The sequence below is a fragment of the Bufo bufo genome, chromosome 4 (assembly GCF_905171765.1).
Source record: "Bufo bufo chromosome 4, aBufBuf1.1, whole genome shotgun sequence".
Lineage (NCBI taxonomy): Eukaryota > Metazoa > Chordata > Amphibia > Anura > Bufonidae > Bufo > Bufo bufo.
The window spans coordinates 184815006-184830815 of NC_053392.1; positions in this window are offsets into that span (position 1 = coordinate 184815006).

Below are 15810 nucleotides of genomic sequence, written 5' to 3' on the forward strand. Positions count from 1 at the left end.
GCAAACTACCCAGTTTATTATTATACGGTAGATGCATCAGGTCGCTGAGGTGACTTATAAGTGCAGAGGCAGGCTGGCCAGTATCATCTTTTCTCAGGAATCCACTTTTGAGGTCGCTGCAGAGGAGGGTGGCTTTCACCCCAAAAAGCCAGAGATTATAAGCCACTCCCCCAATCCTGCTAAATCATGCCCCAACTCCGCTAAGCCATGCCCTTCATTGCTGGCAAAAGAAAAAAAAAGTACTGGAAGACCTGAAGGTGAGCTGTGCGGGGCCTGGAGGGCTTTTCTCGCCCTCAGGCCTCTTGCACACGAATCGTGTGCTGGCCGTGCCCATGCCGCGAACCACAAATTGCGGTCCGCAATGCATGGGCACTGACCGTGGGGTTGCCGCATGTGGATCGCGACCCCATTCACTTGAATGGGGTCTGCTATCCATCCGTCCCACAAAAAGATAGGACAAGTTCTATCTTTTTGCGGAACGGAACCCCGCGAAAGCAGCACTCCCTTGTGCTTCTGTAGGCTTCCGTTCCGTGCTTACGTTCCTGGATTTGCATACCCATTCAAGTGTCCCATATGCGGGCCGCAATACGGCCATGAGGGGCACACGGTCGTGTGCAAGAGGCCTCAGTCACAGAGTGACATGTCCGCTGTCTCTAGTGACTGACTGGGGGCTGAGAAAACCCTCTATTACCCAGTTTGTGCCCGCTGGTCAAGCCCAGTCAGTACAATGCTGTCCGTCCAGGCCTTGTGCCGGATGGAAGACAGGGAGCCGGGGCCCCATAATCAGACATCTTGTAGGGTCTATCTACCACTGTGTGAAGAGATAATATTTGCATGATGGTGCCACACCAACGCGTTTAAATCTATACGATCTTAATCATGGTTTGGGGTAAATGCAAGTATGATGCTCCTATATACCTAGGAAGCAAAAAACTGCACCAACCGTCTTTCCATCAATTTTGGAGGGACGTCCAGTTCTTGGTAATGTCACTGTTGTGCCATATTTTTATGTTGTGCCATGTTGTCACATGTACCACACAGCTAGTACTTGCCAGATATTCCTGCAGCTCCTTTAATGTTGCTGTAGGCATCTTGGTAGCCTCCCAGACCAGTTTTCTTCTTGTCTTTTCATCGATTTTGTAGGGACGTCCAGTTCTTGGTGATGTCACTGTTGTGCCATATTTTCTACACTTGATGATGACTGTCTTCACTGTGTTCCATGGTATATCTAATGCCTTGGAAATTCTTTTGTACCCTTCTTCTGACTGATACCTTTAAACAATGAGATCCCTTTGATGCTTTGGAAGCTCTCTGTGGACCATGGCTTTTGCTGTGGGATGCGACTAAGAAAATTTCAGGAAAGACCAACTAGAGCAGCTGAACGTTATTTGGGGTTAATGAGAGGCACTTTATATAATGGCAGGTGTACGCTGACTCCTATTTAACAGGATTTTTAAATGTGATTGCTTAATTCTGAACACAGCCACATCCCCAGTTATAAGAGGGTGTGCACACTTATGCAACCACATTATTATTATTATATATTTTTTTCCACCTAAAAGATTTCAGTTTGTTTTTCAATTGAGTGGTACAGTTTATAGGTCACATTAAAGGTGAAAAAAAAGTTCGGAAATGACTTATCATTCAAATTTTGTTTACATCACAGAAACCTGACATTTTAACAGGGGTGTGTAGACTTTCTATATCCACTGTAACTCTCTATTCCATGATAAATCGGAGAAACTACGTAACACATCTCTACTATCTTATCGGAAACCTGGTAGTCCCCTTACCAATGATTTAAGCAGGGAATCTACCCAACCCCCCAATCTTTAACACACTGCCGCAATACCAGAGACTATTGGTCTCATCAGAGGATTTTTTATACATTTATGAACCTTGGGCAGTGCGTGAAGCATCGGGATGGTGGGGCATTCCACACAAATGAATTCTGCCTGTTTATCAGTAATTACCCCTAAGGTGTTTACAGATCCGTCATGCTCATTATAGTCTGTGGGTCCATGATAAACAGGCACAACACGGATGGCCTCTGTGTTTCGTCCATGTTTCATGGATCATTGCTAAGAGATGCTCTGTAAGGGCTCTTTCACACCTGCGTTCTTGTCTTCCGGCATAGAGTTCCGTCGTCGGGACTCTATGCCGGAAGAATACTGATCAGGATTATCCTAATGTATTCTGAATGGAGAGTAATCCGTTCAGGATGCATCAGGATGTCTTCAGTTCCGGTACGGAACGTTTTTTGGCCGGAGAAAATACCGCAGCATGCTGCGCTTTTTGCTCCGGCCAAAAATCCTGAAGACTTGCCGCAAGGCCGGATCCGGGATCAATGCCCATTGAAAGGCATTGATCCGGATCCGGCCTTAAGCTAAACGTCGTTTCGGCGCATTGCCGGACCCGACGTTTAGCTTTTTCTGAATAGTTACCATGGCTGCCGGGACGCTAAAGTCCTGACAGCCATAGTAAGTGTAGCGGGGAGCAGGGGAGCAGCATACTTACCGTCCGTGCGGCTCCCCGGGCGCTCCAGAGTGACGTCAGGGCGCCCCAAGCGCATGGATCACGTGATCACATGGATCACGTCATCCATGCGCATGGGGCGCTCTGACGTCATTCTGGAGCGCCCGGGGAGCCGCACGGACTGTAAGTATACTGCTCCCCCGCTCCCCGCTCCTACTATGGCAACCAGGACTTTAATAGCGTCCTGGGTGCCATAGTAACACTGAAAGCATTTGGAAGACGGTTCCGTCTTCAAATGCTTTCAGTACACTTGCGTTGTTACGGATCCGGCAGGCACCTCCGGCAACGGAAGTGCATGCCGGATCCCAACAACGCAAGTGTGAAAGAGGCCTAAGTTAATTTTCAATGTAGCATTGTCCATGGAACAGGGGTGACACGTGGATTGCTAAAAAACAGACACACGGAGAAAACAAGTATTCTTCACGGACATATTTCCGGATGAAGCACAGACCATCCTGTCACGGGTGTCCTAAGTGGGCACAATAGAAATGTATGGATACCGCGAGTATGAGTCCTAACAATTAAAGCCTTTGCTATTCCCTTTATTGCCATGGCAGTAACATCAAGTCCACTGCCAGGTTTGTTAATGCTGAATTAATGCCAAAATGCTGCCAGCACTGCAGAACTATGAAAAGCTCCTCTGCACTCCAGTGCCTCACCATAATGCTGCTTTAAAATGCCTCAAAGCATCTAAAATAGAAGATTAAAAACCTTTGTAAGTAGTAGCCTGGTTATTTCGTCATGTGTCACTTCCTTTCATTCCTTCCAATAGTTATTCAACTAGGAGAGGAAACGAATTAGTATTTGAAACTGTAATATACTATTATGGTCTGCTTTTTCAAGATCTTTGATGTCAGTGAAAGGAAAAAGTGCAAGTTCTGCCTTGTCCGTGTATTACAAACACATGACAATTTGTGTGACAAGAGGTGTGCCAGTTAGTTCATACCAGCCAAACCAAAGCTTTGGCTGATATGATCCAATTTGTATACTTTTTCCCATAGACCATTGGCTGAAATATACAGGGAGTGCAGAATTATTAGGCAAGTTGTATTTTTGAGGATTAATTTTATTATTGAACAACAACCATGTTCTCAATGAACCCAAAAAACTCATTAATATCAAAGCTGAATATTTTTGGAAGTAGTTTTTAGTTTGTTTTTAGTTTTAGCTATTTTAGGGGGATATCTGTGTGTGCAGGTGACTATTACTGTGCATAATTATTAGGCAACTTAACAAAAAAATATATATACCCATTTCAATTATTTATTTTTACCAGTGAAACCAATATAACATCTCAACATTCACAAATATATATTTCTGACATTCAAAAACAAAACAAAAACAAATCAGTGACCAATATAGCCACCTTTCTTTGCAAGGACACTCAAAAGCCTGCCATCCATGTATTCTGTCAGTGTTTTGATCTGTTCACCATCAACATTGCGTGCAGCAGCAACCACAGCCTCCCAGACACTGTTCAGAGAGGTGTACTGTTTTCCCTCCTTGTAAATCTCACATTTGATAATGGACCACAGGTTCTCAATGGGGTTCAGATCAGGTGAACAAGGAGGCCATGTCATTAGATTTTCTTCTTTTATACCCTTTCTTGCCAGCCACGCTGTGGAGTACTTGGACGCGTATGATGGAGCATTGTCCTGCATGAAAATCATGTTTTTCTTGAAGGATGCAGACTTCTTCCTGTACCACTGCTTGAAGAAGGTGTCTTCCAGAAACTGGCAGTAGGACTGGGAGTTGAGCTTGACTCCATCCTCAACCCGAAAAGGCCCCACAAGCTCATCTTTGATGATACCAGCCCAAACCAGTACTGCACCTCCACCTTGCTGGCGTCTGAGTCGGACTGGAGCTCTCTGCCCTTTACCAATCCAGCCACGGGCCCATCCATCTGGCCCATCAAGACTCACTCTCATTTCATCAGTCCATAAAACCTTAGAAAAATCAGTCTTGAGATATTTCTTGGCCCAGTCTTGACGTTTCAGCTTGTGTGTCTTGTTCAGTGGTGGTCGTCTTTCAGCCTTTCTTACCTTGGCCATGTCTCTGAGTATTGCACACCTTGTGCTTTTGGGCACTCCAGTGATGTTGCAGCTCTGAAATATGGCCAAACTGGTGGCAAGTGGCATCTTGGCAGCTGCACGCTTGACTTTTCTCAGTTCATGGGCAGTTATTTTGCGCCTTGGTTTTTCCACACGCTTCTTGCGACCCTGTTGACTATTTTGAATGAAACGCTTAATTGTTCGATGATCACGCTTCAGAAGCTTTGCAATTTTAAGAGAGCTGCATCCCTCTGCAGGATATCTCACTATTTTTGACTTTTCTGAGCCTGTCAAGTCCTTCTTTTGACCCATTTTGCCAAAGGAAAGGAAGTTGCCTAATAATTATGCACACCTGATATAGGGTGTTGATGTCATTAGACCACACCCCTTCTCATTACAGAGATGCACATCACCTAATATGCTTAATTGGTAGTAGGCTTTCGAGCCTATACAGCTTGGAGTAAGACAACATGCATAAAGAGGATGATGTGGTCAAAATACTCATTTGCCTAATAATTCTGCACGCAGTGTATAAGACTCTATACAACACTAAGGGGGTCATTTACTAACCAGAAATATGCCTATATGATGCGTATTTGTGGCGCAGTTTGCATCGCAATCTGCGACTATTCCAGCTCACGCCAGGTCTAACAAAGTGGGCGTGGCATGGACGGTGAGGGGCCTGTCTCACTTACCTGTTTTCGGCATAGAAAATGGTCTAACTATAAGACAGCTAGGAAGCTGTCTTACTTTTAGAAGTGGTGGTGGATCTGCCAAAGTTATGTAGAGGCCAGCGCCTCTACATAACTCCGACGGACCACTGCCAGCTATAAGAGATATTAGGACCAGACTCTAAAACGCCGGTCTTAATAAATGACCCCCTAAGTCTTTTCAGTAAGGAACAGTGTTCCCTAAGAGGTCAAAACTTGGAACTCAGGAAAGGAGACAGTTTGGTGCTACTGCAGAGGCTAGCATGGGCTGATACATTGTAGCAAACCCTCAGCTGTGTAAGAAGGACTAGGACAACACATTTGATGACCTATGAAGAATGTTTCCATTCACTTACATACAGTATATTTGTTAAAATACATGTGTAAGTGTTCTCCAATATTTGTCAATTGGGTCCGTCTACGTCTTCTTGATGTTAAAGGGGTTGTCCTGGACTGTCATCAGTATCAGATAGTTGGGGTCTGACTCCTGGCATCCCCCCTGTTCTTACTAGCTGCGGCACCGAATCTACACAGCACTGCGTAGTGGTCGTGACTGATTACTGCAGCACTGCTTATTTCTGGTGCCACAGCTTAGGAAAAACAGCTGATTGGTTGTAGTGCCAGGATTCGGCCCCTGCCAATCTGATATTGCAGACCTATCCGTCATCAATAAGTGAGTTCTGGAAAACGCATTAAAGTGCTCTTTTACCTGTGCCATGACCTGAACTAAGGTACAGTATATAAAATAGATGACGTGCAACCTGTTGTGAGTAAATCTAGTCTTGCGAAGTACAGAATGTGCGGGAAAGCACTGCAGTGACCTATGTTCTGGTATGGCAAGCATGTGAATCTCTGTGGCATCAATCTATTTCTAAATGATAGTTAGAACTGAGATTTCTTGGCAGTGTCTATTGATCTGATTTTAGATGTATACATTTACCAGGTGAAAGCTTTCAAGTTGGTTAACTATAGCGTGAGAGATTACAATGATGAGATATGATCCTCCTATAATCCTATTATAAAAGCATTTTCATGCTCAATATGATTTCTAGAAAAGATTCAAAGGCCATGGCAGGTGAATGTCTGTAAATGACTGCAATTTATATATAATTGTGTCTCCTTACAAAACCCTCACTAGCAATGTGACGGGATACTGCTTTTGTGAAAATGTATGGTTATATATGCCACTGTTCTTTTCTTGTGTTCACTTTAAAGTGGTTCTCCGGGCTTTTATATTGATGACCTATCCTTAGGATAGATCATCAATATCAGATAGGCGGGGGTCCGACACCCGGCATATGTCTATGGCAGGGATGCCCAACCTGTGGCCCTCCAGCTGTTGCAAAACTGAAACTCCCAGTATGCCTGGGCAGCCTACAGCTATTAGGGCATGCTGGGAATTGTAGTTTTGCAACAGCTGGAGGGCCGCAGGTTGAGCATTCCTGGATTATGGCAAAGCAGCAGCGAGCAAGAAGAGAGACGTGAGACAGCACATGCACACTGCATGCGCCTTCCTTTTAGCTGATCAGCAGGGGTGGCACATGTCAGAACCCCATTGATCTGATATTAATGACCTATCCTGAGGATACAGTAGGTCATTAATATTAAAGGCCCTGAGGACTCCTTTAAACACTTAGATTTATGCTGATTAGTAGCCTACAGAAATGGCAGAGCCATCACTTAAAGGGGTTTTCCCATCACAACATTTGTGATATATCGCTAGGATATACCACAAATGTCAGATAGGGGTAGTTCCTATCTCTGGGACCTGTTCCTATCCCCAAAACAGTGTCCTCGAAGTGAAGGAGAGCACACTGCGCATGAGCGCCATCCTATCCATTCACTACAATGAGACTTCTGAAAATAGCCAAACAGTAAATGGAGAGCAAGCCATGCTAGGGCAGACATTTTTCCATTTACCACTATAGGACTGCCTTAAAAAGCCAAGCCAGCACTCTTGTATATTCTAAACTCCCGTAGCCGTGGATGGAGAGTCTGCACTCATGTATAATCGCTCTCCTTTCACTTTGGGGGACCCATTCTTGAGACAGGAATAGGTCCCAGAGGTGGGACCTGCACCTGACATTTGTGGCATATCCTAGAGATATGATACAAATGTTGACATGGTAATACCCCTTTAGGCTAAATGCACACGTTCAGAATTTATGTGCGGACAATCCGCACTGAAATACGCAGGTGTTCTCAGGGAAATCCATGCGGTCAATCCGCATCAATTGGTGCGGATTTACATGTGGATTTGGTGCGAATTTTCGGCATGCAAATTTTACTCTCCCCATTGAAGTGAATAGAGAAAATACGGTCAGGAAATATAAAATAAATTGACATGCTGTGGATTTTAAAATCCGCACCGTAGGTCGAAATCCGCATCATGTGAATTTCGAATTCTCATAGAATACAATATAAATGACCTACGGTGCAGAAAATCTGTACGCAATCCTGTTCGTGTGCATTTAGCCTAAAAGGTAATGTCTAATCGTAACATTACCTATTGTTAAATTTCTGTTTTTACATAAAATATATTTTCAGGGACATGACAGGGGAAGGCTTTTGAGTTTGGACAGGAACTGTTGCTTTTGTGTGGAAGGAGGAGAGTCTGCACGTGCCCTGAGCAGAAAGATGGCAGCCACAGAGGTGTCTGCAGGGGGGTGAAGCTGGCCACCAAGCAATCAGGGAGCATGAGATGTATACCAGCATCAGAACCGAGGACAGCATGATTTCAGCCCAAGCACCAGATTACAGCACAGTGTGTGCCCCCAAGTATAAAGAGCACCTGGTGAAATAACTGTTCCCTAAAGCGAAGTGGGTTGCATCACTGTATCTTTGCCCCTGACAACAGGATAGTGTTTGCCTCAGAGCTATAAGAAATCCATAAAAAAAACTATGTGAGGGCCATTGGCCATAGTGACCCAGACGATGAGCGGAGTTTCCTTCTGAGGCGGGAAATGATCGCAGCATTGTGCTAGGGTGATATTGTGTAAGTAATTACACATTATTTTCATCCACCTAAAGTTAGTCAGTTACTCAGTTTGTTCTGGACACTGCATAAGCAGTCCCGGGTATTTACCTGTTACTGAAAGGTATATTGTATAGTGTGAACCCTGAGAGACTACGTGTGAGAGAGAGGGAGAATCCCCTCACACAGAGTGGACATCACAGACCTGGAATGAAGGCCGGCAGAATAAGGTGCAGGAAGGATATAGTCTTGTTGCTCCATGACTAGGCCTCAACATCTGTGTGTTTAATGGGAAGCTGAAGAAGCTGCCTTTACAAGCCATGCCCAAAGTCATTGTGAGCAATAGAGTTACAAGAATAGCCGGAAAGTTACAGGAGAGGTGGAAGCCTATTCCTTGTGAAAGGATGCAGTGGCAAAATCCTTGGTTACCAGTGTTCAAGGTGAGACCTGAAGGTACTGAGGGGCCAATACGGACTGTGTGCCGACATATGCAGTGATTTGTGCACCTTTGTCAGTAGGCCCTCAGAGGCAGCTACAATCAGTCCTGCTACACCTTAGGTGGCAGTTGTGGATATAGACGAGTGATCACCACCCCAACAAAGGCCAGAACCAGAGCCACTGGAGAGATGGTCAAACTTTGACATGTTGCCCTACAAATGTGGAGTCTATGTGACGTATGCCCAGGTTACTGGGACAGCAACCCAAAATTCAGGGTATGAAGGTGCAACACCCAGAGAAGCTTCCCTTTCCATGCATGCAAACCTTGCAAAAGTATGTAAGGGCAGTGTGTCAGCAAGAAGGAGGTGGAACCAAAGTTCAGGGACACAACAGGGGAAGGCTTTTGAGCTTGGATGAGAACTGTTGCTACTGTGTGGAAGGAGGAGAGTCTGCCCTAAGCAGAAAGATGGCAGACACAGAGGGAGAAGCTGGGCCCAAGCATGAGCTGCTGAAGTCAGAGAGCCAAGGCTGTGTAAAAATCTGCAAGTCACAGCAGAGAGGCAGAGCATGAGATGTATGCCAACACCAGAACCCAGGACAGCATGATTTTAGCACAAGCACCAGATTATAGCACAGCATTGCTGTATTTTTCCCCCTAACAACAGGATAGTGTTTGCATCGATTAATAAGAAATTCATAAAGAACCATGCGTGGGCTATAGTGATGCAGACGGTGAGCTGGGGTGGGAAGTGAACACAGCATTGTGCTAGGATGACATTGTGTAAGTAATTAAGCATAATTTTCATCCACCAAAAGTTAGCCAGTTACTTAGTTTCTTATGGATATTTCATAAGCAGTGAGAGAGAGAGGTAGACTCACCTCAAACAGGCGTGAGGCTCAAGACAGGATTAATTTAGGATTGTTTGCTGAATTTAATTTTCTTCTGTTCTAAGTTTTATTCATTGTTCACTGCCGATTTCTCAGTAAAGTCTTATCTTAAAGCAATATCTGCTCTGATTATTCTGCATGTGTTCTGCGTGTTACATTGACACATTCCTTTTACAGGGACACTAAACCTCAAAACATATAAAACAAAAATATTTAAATACATGTATAAAAATGTCCCTCTTAGATATGCATGCAAGACTGTCAACAAGCGACAAAAGTAAGCAGTTTTGCAGAAATCTTGCAGGCAGAGAAGAGCCTTTTTCTTCCTGTCTCTACCAGCTTCAGTTGGAGACTGGTTGCATCAGCATGACATGACAAGTCCATGACCTGTATAATGCTAAGGGAGCTACAGCAGGGTACCAGAGAAGCTCCATGGCAAAAATTACAACAGGAATAAGTGAGTTATACGTGTTTCCTTTTTTGTATTTACAACATACTTTACGGTCAGAGCTCTCAGCATTGTAGTGTAAAAATGAAATAAAAAATAAAAAATAAAAAAGAACACAACCTGCGGTGAATTTGCTGAGAAAATGTCACTAGTTGGGATCTAGAAGGGAGATTTATTTAGGTACATTTTGTATTCAGCAGTCCCTATTATAGCTTTACATGATTACATACTGTAGCTCTTCTGGGACCATTAAAGGAAATTTTGGGACACTATCATACAAGTTGGGAGTGAGGATGAGGACTTAGATATATTTTGAATTTAGCAGTCCCTATTACAACTCCACATGATATGTTACCCAGCTTTCCCAGACTCTGAAAGCAATTATGGCAAACTATGGCAAAGATCTTTGGAGTGAGAATTGGGTTTTATTTAGATACAGTGGTGCATGAAAGTTTGTTAACGCCATAATTTTCTATATTTGTGCATAAATTTGACCTAAACCTGCATCAGATTTTTACAAGTCCTAAAAGCAGCTAAAGATATCCAAATGAGTCAAAAATATTAGACTTGTTGATTTATTTATTGAGGACAATGATCCAATATCACATGACGGTGAGTGGCAAAAGTATGTGAATCTTTATGGTACGACCAAACAGCAAGGATGCTATCTGGCCATGCTGTGGTCAAGTACTGCTGCAGTTGTACTGAGACACAAACATGTCGTTTGGTCGTACCCGTAGGATTAGCAGCTAATTTGAAGGTGAACTTATAGTCAGGAGTTTTCAATCCATGGGATATGAATCAGGCATGAGTGGACAGCCTGTTCTATTTCAAGAACAGGGATCTATGAAAGCCTGATCTTCATAACACATTTGAGGAAGTTTTTCATGGCATGAACAAAAGAGAATTCTGAGGACTTTAGAAGAAGAGTTGCTGATGCTCCTCAGGCTGGAAATGTTTACAAAACAATCTCTAAAGAGTTTAGACTCCACTAATCCACAGGTAGACAGATTAAGTACTGGTAACCAACAAAGATCATACCAAGAGCAAGACATGTAATAGTCTGTGAGCTCACAAAAGGCCTTTCTCACATTAGCTAATATTAATGTTTGAGTCCACCATCAGGAGGACATTGAACAACAGTGGCAGGACTGCAAGGAGAAGGCCGCTGCTCTCCAAAAAGAACTTTGCTCCCCATCTGTATTTTGCAAAAAATCAGAAGACAAAAGGTTATTGGAACACTGGTTTGTGGATGGGTGAGACCAAAATATAACTTTTGGGTTTAACTGAGAAAAAGGAAAACACTGCATCACAGCACAAAAAATGTAGCATGGTGGCGGTAGTATCAAGGTTTGAGCCTGTTTTGGCACATCATGGACAGGATAGCTCGCCATCATTGATGGAAAAATTAATTCTAAATTATACCAGCAAATTCTAAAGGAAAATTTTAGAACATCTGTCCGTGAGCTGAATCTCAAGAGATAATGTGTCATGCAGCTAGACCAGGACCTTAAGAACATAAGTTGTTCTTCCAAAGAATGGTTAAAGAAGAATAAAGTTAAAGTTTTGGAATGGCCAAGTCAAAATCCTGACCTTAATCCAATAGAAATGTTGTGGAGGGACCTGAAACAAGAAGTTCATGGGAGGAAACCCACCAATGTATGTTGAAGCTATTTTGTATGAAGGAATTGGCTAAAATTCCTCCAAATCGATGTGTAGGACTAATCAACAATTACTGAAAATGTTTAGTGGGAGTTATTGCTGCACAAGGGGGGGGGGTCACACCAGATACTTACGGTAAATCAAACATTCACATACATTTGCCTTTCATAGAAATGTGTTATTAGATCATTTTCCGCAATAAATAAATGACCAAATCTAATATTTTTGAGTAATTTGTTTGATTTGGTTTTCTTTATCTACTTTTAAGATAGCTTTAGGTCAAATTTATGCAGTAATATAGGAGATTCTGAAGGGTTCAAAAACTTTTAGGCACCACTGTAGCTTTTATATTTAGTAGTCCCTATTACAGCTCCACATGGTATGTTTCCCAGCTTTCCCAGGACCCTGAAAGGCAAATATAGAAAGCAGTGGCACAATGTTGCAATCTATCATATTGTATATCAGGACAACATACTCAGCTTGTGGTCAGCAATGCTCATGTTTTCCTAGTACCTCTAACAGATGTCAGCCTTTATGGCTGTTTTATCACTAAATAAATAGGCACATTAGGAATCCAATAGTCTGGGAAAGCTGGGTAACAATTCTAATAGAGGCCACACTTAGTACATGCATTCTGTACATCAGTAGTAGGTACAAAATTATCCACTATTTAGTAGGAATACATATAATATTGGGGCAATAATAAATATGATTCATGCTCCAGCATGCCAATTTGTTGTTATACAGATATACAAAGAGCCTGAAAGGCCAAGGTGCCTAATTACACAGCAATATAGGAAGAGGGAATTATAATGGTATAATGAGGCAGATTTGCCTTTCGGGAGCAATGGAGGTGTCCTGATTGCTGTCCTGATACTATATGTGTGTGAACAAAGGTCTACATTATGCTTATTGTTTTTGTTCTGGTATGAGCACCTTGCACACAACTGTCCGGTGTTACTATGTGCACTACTAATGGTACTATTGGTACTGTTTTTATGTTATACTATAGGTAACTAAAAGATTCCTTCCAACAAAATAGCCACATTCACTGTGTAGATAAAGTATGAAGTCTAAACCCAGCTTGGCAGCTTGGCCTTCTAAACTTCCTGGCTCACGTGCACTAGCATCAGAGGGGTAGAAGACATGGCTGCAGCCTGAAAGAATACACCACTTTTCTATTTTATTTTTTATTGTCTACAATTGTGATATTGCACAGAAGAGGATCAAGAAAAATAAGGAGATTGTTGTTGTTGGTGTTTTTTATTTATTTATTTGGATTCTGTGTTTAGTGTCCATTTTAAAGCTCCTTTTACATATAATGTGTAAAACCATGGGAATTTTCAGTTATGACAGCATTAGCCAAACTGATATATTTAGCTGCAGAATAGCCCTGAATAAGCTGTGCTTACCCAACAGACTCCAAAACATTAAAGGAAGCAATTCCCCTGCCCAGTCTGCTGATGGACTGACGGGAAATTTGACATTGTATGCAGCCCTGCAGTTTATGAAATCTTACATGAATAATACATTCCGTAACAAATGTTAATCACTTTCCCTATTGCATTTATTACTTGCTGTCAGAAAACCAGTGCATGCAATTTATATAGCACCAACATATTCCGCAGCGCTTTACAGTTCAGGGGTTCAGTCCGGATGTGATAGGTCACCCTAAAAATGTGTTTTTAGGGAACGCCTAAAACTGTGTATATTGTAATTTAATCTAATTTCTTGGGGTAGGGCATTCCAGAGAACTCATGCAGCTCAGGAGAAGTCTTGAAGCCAGGAGTGAGAGGTTCGGACTATGGTGGAAGTAAGTCGTAAATCATTTACAGAGTGAAGAGCATGGTAAGGGTGGTAGACAGAGATGAGGGAAGAGATGTACGGGGGTGCAGTACTGTGGAGAGCTTTGTGGGTGAGAATGAGCATTTTAAATTGGATTCTGTACTGTATGGGCAAGCAGTGCAATGACTGGCACAGAGTGGAGGCATCGGAGTAGCGGTTAGACAGATAGGTGACTCTGGCTGCTGCATTAGTGATAGATTGGAGAGGGGAAAGTACAGTAAGCGGGAGGGCAATTAATAGTGAGTAATCAAGGCGGCAATGGATCAGTGCGAAAATTAGAGTTTTTGTTGTTTCCATAGGTATAAATTATAGCTCAAATCTACAGCAGCTGACAGTTGACATAGCTTTGTTGTTCTGGCACATGGACTGACAGATGATACACTTTACTCCAACAGATTTAAGATTAGGATTGGTGTACAAAAAGCCAGTCTTAGTAAATCTTCCCTTTTCATTTCCCTGAAACTCCACAGTAAAACATTGTTCAATGTAGCTTGTTGCTTCTTCATTCTGCCTGTGGTTAGGGTAGCATGGACCTCCTGTCAGGTTCCACGTTGTAAGCATTACATATGTGTGACCACCCAGTAGTCATGAATAGTGTTGAGCGAACCCAAACTGTAAATTTCCGAACTTTACGATTTTTGGGACCCGGACCAGAACCCGAACTTTGCCGGAAAAGTTCGGTTTGAGTTCGGTCTTTGGTCATTTAATAAAGTTTGTTGAAAGGCTGCAGGGCAGCCAATCAATAAGCTTTTAAGCTGTGTGCCCTTAGAAGCCATCACAGCCATGCCTACTAATGGCATGGCTGTGATTGGCCGGTGCATCATGTGACCCAGCCTCTATGTAAACTGGATCACCTGTAGCACCGCCCATCAACTCTCAGTAGTGAAGGGACAGAAAGCAGGCAGCTGACGTGAGGGATTTTTTGTGGGTGCAATATACCATCTTTGCACCCCTGACACAGAAAGATAATCATAAATCTGGCTGTTAATTCTGTGGGTGCAATGCAAAATTGTACTTTGTACCCCTGACACACAAATATAATAGTTAATCCGTCTGTTAGTTAGGTGCACGTCATATACCCATTTATTGAGTGAAGTACACCTGTACTGCATACGTGACAGGGAAATTGATACAGGTAATCCGTCTGTTAGTTTGGTGCACGTCATATACCCATTTATTGCGTGAAGTACACCTGCACTGCATACGTGACAGGGAAATTGATATACACTGAACAAAAATATAAACGCAACGAAAGTGTTGCGTTTATATTTTTGTTCAGTGTAGTTAATCTGTCTGTTAGTTCAGTGGGTGACCTCAAAGAATCAGGAGAGCATCAAATAAGGGACGTGGCCCTGGTCGTGGTGCTGCTGGGGTGGTGGAGCTCCTGTTGCAGGTAGAGGACGTGGTCGATCTGTGCCAGCTACACGCCCAAATGAAACACCTTCCTCAGGTGCACGTAGGCGACAGAACGTTCAGCGTTATTTTGTAGGCCCAAATACCAGTGTACGAATGGTGAGGCCAGAAAAAGTAGAGACGGTGGTAGATTGGGTGGCTGACAGTGCCTACAGTTTCTTCACATTGTCTCCCACCCATTCCCTTGCTGAAAGCGCAGAATTGGCACCTGCAGCCCATGGGCATCTGTCTTTCACCTCATCCCCTTGCAAATCAGCCAAGCAGTCTGAGTCCCAAGTCATGAAGCAGTCTCTTATGCTTTTTGATGACTCTGTTGGCAGGGTTTCCGAGGGCCGTCCACATAGCCTTGCTCCAGAAGTGGAAGAGATTGAGTGCACTGATGCCCAACCACTTATGTTTCAGGATGTGGACATGGGAGGACCACCGCAGCACATCTCTGATGATAACGAAACACAGGTGCCAACTGCGGCGGCTTTCTGCAGTGTGCAGACCAGCAAGGAGGGCAGGGGTGAAGAGTGGGTGGAAGATGATGTGGGGAATGATGAGGTCCTAAACCCCACATGGAATCAAGGTCATGCGAGTGACGTGTGCAGTTCGGAGGAAGAGGTGGTGATCACACAGCACCAGCCGCACAGCAAAAGAGGGAGCAGTGTGCAAAAGCAGAGTGGCCGTTCCCTAGCCAGTACGCCTGCTACTGCCCACCGCACCCAGGGACTGAGCACACAAAGCCAGCTCCAAAGGGTTCCCTGGCGTGGCAGTTCTTCAGACAATGTGCTGACGACAAAACGCGAGGGGTTTGCAAGCTGTGCAATCAGAGCCTGAAGCAAGGCATAAATGTTCTAAACC